We start from the raw sequence: 4,803 nt of genomic DNA, 5'->3' as shown, positions 1-4,803 counted from the left end.
TGGTGGGAGCTATGTCATAAGAGTACTAATATAGCCACCTACATCCAGTGTGGCTGCATGGCTCCTGCAGAGTTGACTTGTCTGGTAACAGTTGACTGCACTTCCCTGGGGTCATACTGACCAGAAGTCCACCCTTGCTTTAATTGAAAAGGTCTTGCTGAGACATACATGCTTTAGAAGCAAACTACTGACATGCTAACAAGCCTTCAAAAGCATTTAGTTTCTTACCAAAGGTGTGCTAATGTCCTGTGTGTCTACCTGGCCTGAAGGGAAGCCATTGACTTTGCTGGCTCTGAAGCAAGGAGCACATGCAGGCACAACTAAAGCCAACTTTGCACTTGGAAGGCTTTGCCACTGTAGCTATCCTGTTATATGATACTGGCAAAGCACTCCTCATGTAGACACAACATACCAGCAAACAGGGCCAGCTCCAGGCACCAGCAAAACAAGCAGGTGCTTGGGGTGGCACATTTCCAGGGGGCAGCATTTTGGCCATCCTTTTTTTTTAATCTCACTTCCTCCCCTCTCACAACCCTGCAGAAGCGAAGCCGTGGAGTAGCTGGGGATCCAGCCTGGGAGCTGTAGTTCCTTGCCTAGCTCCCTGCCTATAGAGCCAGCCCTGGAGCAGAGAAAGAACTACATTTCCCAGCAATCCCTTGGCAGCTATCAACAGGAAAGGGAGGGGTAGGGAGTGAGGTAGCTCAGCCATGCTGTGAGTCAAAAGGGGTGGTACTGTGAATGGGGAACAAGTGTGCCCAAGGAGTAGAAGGCTTTGGCCCAGATATCCCCTTCAGAAGACTTCCTCAGAATGCATTAGGGATACTGGTGTGACCTCACCTTGCAGCCCACAAAGAAGGAATTGGGTGGACTAAATGGATAGTGCACCTCTGTATCTGAAGCCTAGCAAGGGAGGTACATGGAGACCACTAGAATTTAAACTGAAAAGTAAGGGAGGGGAGGCTCTGCTAGGGGACTTCAGCAACTTTAGATACAGTACCAGGCACGTGGGAGAATTTCCACTTCTGAGCCATGGAAGCAGAAATTGACTTTTCCTTTCCAGATGTAGCTAATATTCAGAAAGGGAATCTAGCACCTGCCTTCCAGATTTGAACACCTCACAATTCAGGAGTGCTCAAGCTCAGTTTGGGCAGCTCTTACTTCATTTCCCCCAAATCAAATATACTGATCCACTGTAACTTGCTGTAGAAAAAGTAGGATAAGAAATGAAGAAGCAAGAAATGCTTCCCAGTGGTTTTCAGGACTGGAATTGCTATTTTCAACAGCTATTGCCCCTTTTTTTTAAGTTTTATTTGTTTAAAAGGAAGACAGTAATATTGCATTGGCAAATTCCCCATAGAAACAAAAAATGGAACAAAAGAATAATAAAGGCATCTCAACTTTTCCTCATTTATCTAGGACAGTCTTATAATATGCATCCAGATATCCTCCAATCACACAAGCTGAAAATTGTTCCACTTTACTGCAGTTCTGTAACCATATGGGAACCAATCCTGTCTGTGTTCTGTGCACATCCAAAATTCCTGCTGAATGACCCACCCTGGGAGCAACTTACCAGTGATCCAGGGCTGGGACAGCAGGAGGTGCAGGCTGGGGGCAGAGCCCAGGGCTGGGGCAGCAGGGGAGTGCGTGGGGGAGCCCAGGGCTGGGCTGGGCTGGGGGGCAGCCTACATTTTTTTTGCTTGGGGCGGCAAAAAACCTAGAGCCAGCCCTGCCAGCAAAACTACGATTTTGCTGAGATAGCTTCTTCCAGTCCCCTGAATGACATAAGCTAGACTGGCAAAAGCATAGTTTTGCCATATAACTCTGTTTACACTAGTGGCTTTTGCCAGCACAGCAATGTCAGTCTCAAATCACACCTCATCACACCCTGACTGACATAACTATGCTAGCAAAAGTTTGTAATGTAGACCTGGCCTAAGAAATTCACACATGAATCAGGATATCTAAAAGCACCTCTCAGAGTAGATGGTGTCTCACTCCGGGCTATTTAAGAGATGGCGCGCAGTGCCATTCAAAGGGAAAGGAGCTGACACGGGGGTGCCAGCATCCTAGGAACAATAACAAAATCTGAAGCCTCACTCATGACTTGTGCCTTCTATTCATCATTAGTTGTGATATTCACAAGGGATCCTTCCTACCAGCCCTGTCATAGACATTTTCTGTATTACTGGGGAGGTACTGAGGGTACACAAAAGTCCCCATGCTCTTTTCACTGGGATAACCCACCATAGTTCTGACATTCCACCATGGCATTGTCTTACCTTGGTCACTCAGGTAAGACACATATACCCAAGCATTAGCTAAAACATCTATAAGGCTTACAGTATCTAATACATATATTTATGGTTACATGTTGGCACAGTCCCTATGTTTAGGGCCCAACCAAATTCACGGTCCATTTTGGTCAATTTCACAGTCATAGGATTTTTAAAAATAGTAAATTTCATTATTTCAGCTATTTAAATCTGAAATGTCACTGTGTTGTAATTGTAGGGATCCTGACTCAAAAAGGAGCTGTGCGGGGGTTGCAAGGTTATTGTTGGGAGGGTTGTGGTACTGCTACCCTTACTTCCACACTGCTTGCTGGCAGCAGCGCTGTCTTCAGAGCTCAGCAGCTGGAGAGCAGTGACTGCTGGCAGGGAGCCCATCTCTGAAGGCAGAGCTGCCACCAGCAGCAGTGCAGAAGTAAGGATGCCATGGTATGGTATTGCCACCCTTACTTCTGTGCTGCTGCCTGCAGAGCTGCACCCTCGGTCAGCAGCTGCCACTCTCCGGCCACCCAGCTCTGAAGGCAGCAGTGCAGAAGCAAGGGTGGCACGGTTTAGTATTGTCAGGCTTAAATCTGTGCTGGTGGGGTGCCGCCTTCAGAGCTGAGCACCTGGCCAACAGCTGCTGCTCTCTGGCCGCCCAGCTCCGAAGGCAGCCCAGGAGTAAGGGTGGCAATACAGTAACCCCCTAAAATAACCTTGCGACCCCCCCTGCAACTCACTATTGTGTCAGGACCCTCCATTTGAGAAATGCTGGTCTTCCCCCGTGAAATCTGTATAGTATAAGGTAACAGCACACAGAAGACCAGATTTTACGGGGGAAGATCAGATTTCACAGTCCATGACGTGTTTTTCATGGCCATGAATGTGGTAGGGCCCTACTTATGTTCTGCAGCCACAGAATTTGTCCCTTGCTACAAAATTGTGTTCCAGATTGTACATTTTTATTATAAAATAAAAAAGCCCTGTCTGTCTTGCTCTCCTTGTTGTGAAAATAACCTTGAAGATGTGAACCAATGCCTTGTCTACACTAGGAATTAGGACCCATTTCAGCCACTGGTGGCCAGTAGCAAGTGTAGCTGCACAGATACAAACCTTTAATGTAAACCAGGAAAGATGTTTTTCCCGCAGCCCTTACTGACATAGTTATGCCAATATAGGATTTAACTGTAGACCAAGCCTGAGACAGTAACGCTTCTGCCTTTACATGAAAAATATATGATTGTGTCTACATTAGGGTGTTAGCAACAGTGGGAGGTCTTCTAGTGCAGCTGGGCTGCTATCACCATTTTAGTGGCATGTAACGCTGCTCCAAGCTGGGCTACTCACCAGTGACTAAAACAGTGTCAGCAGCTAGTAGCCTATGTTAGAGCTCCCAGCATTGCTAACACTGGTGGAACTCTCCCCCTGCACATGTGGAATGTGCAAGTCAGGTACCTCCCATAGTGTCAGTGGGGTGTGTAACCCCTCTGGGAGGGGGAATTACCTGGTGAGGGGATGCCCCTCTGGGGGGGTATTGCATGAGGGGGTGGGGTGACCCCTCTATGGGGGGGCATTACTCAGTGTGGGGGTAGGGATGCACCCTTCATGTGGGGGGCCACTATCTGGTGGGTGTGGGGGTGCCCTCCATGGGTGGCCATTACCCGGTGGGGCTAGCCCTCTGTGGGCGGGGCCATTACCAGGGGTGGGAGTAGGGTGATTCCTCCATGTGGGGGGCTGTTACCTGGCATGGGGTGGGGTGACCCCTGTGTGTGTGTGCGGGGGCATTACCCAGCATGGGAGTGCGGTGACCCCTCCGTGTGGGGGACCATTGCCCAGCATGGGGGTGGGGTGACCCCTGTGTGTGTGGGGGGGAGAGGCCATTACTCAGCGTGGGAGTGCGGTGACCCTTCTGTGTGGGGGACCACTGCCCAGCATGGGGGTGGGGTGACCCCTCCGTGTGAGGAGGGGGGGACATCACCCAAAGAGGAGTGGGGTGACCAGTGTGTGTGTGTGTGTGTGTGTATAGGTAGAGCCATTCCCTGGGGTGGGGTGGGGTGACTCCTGTGTGTGTGTGAGAGAGAGAGAGAGAGAGGGGGACATCACCCAATACCCAGGATGGGGTGACCCCTGTGTGTGTGTGGGGGGGGAGAGGCCATTACTCAGCGTGGGAGTGCGGTGACCCCTCTGTGTGGGGGACCACTGCTCAGCATGGGGGTGGGGTGACATCACCCAAAGAGGAGTGGGGTGACCAGTGTGTGTGTGTGTGTAGGTAGGGCCATTCCCTGGGGTGGGGTGACCCCTGTGTGTGTGTGTGTGTGAGAGAGAGAGGGGGGGGACATCACCCAATAGCCAGGATGGGGTGACCCCTGTGTGTGTGTGTGTGGGGGGGGACATTACACAATACCCAGCGTGGGTTGACCCCTGGGGTTACCTGTGGTGGGGTAGGGTGACCCTGGGGAGGCATTACTCGGCATGGGGTGACCCTATGGGGGCCGTTACCCAGCGTGGGGTGACCCTGGGGGGGCGGCGCGCG

The sequence above is a fragment of the Mauremys reevesii genome, linkage group 9, assembly GCF_016161935.1.
Source record: "Mauremys reevesii isolate NIE-2019 linkage group 9, ASM1616193v1, whole genome shotgun sequence".
Lineage (NCBI taxonomy): Eukaryota > Metazoa > Chordata > Testudines > Geoemydidae > Mauremys > Mauremys reevesii.
Note: the sequence above shows the minus strand (reverse complement) of the source record.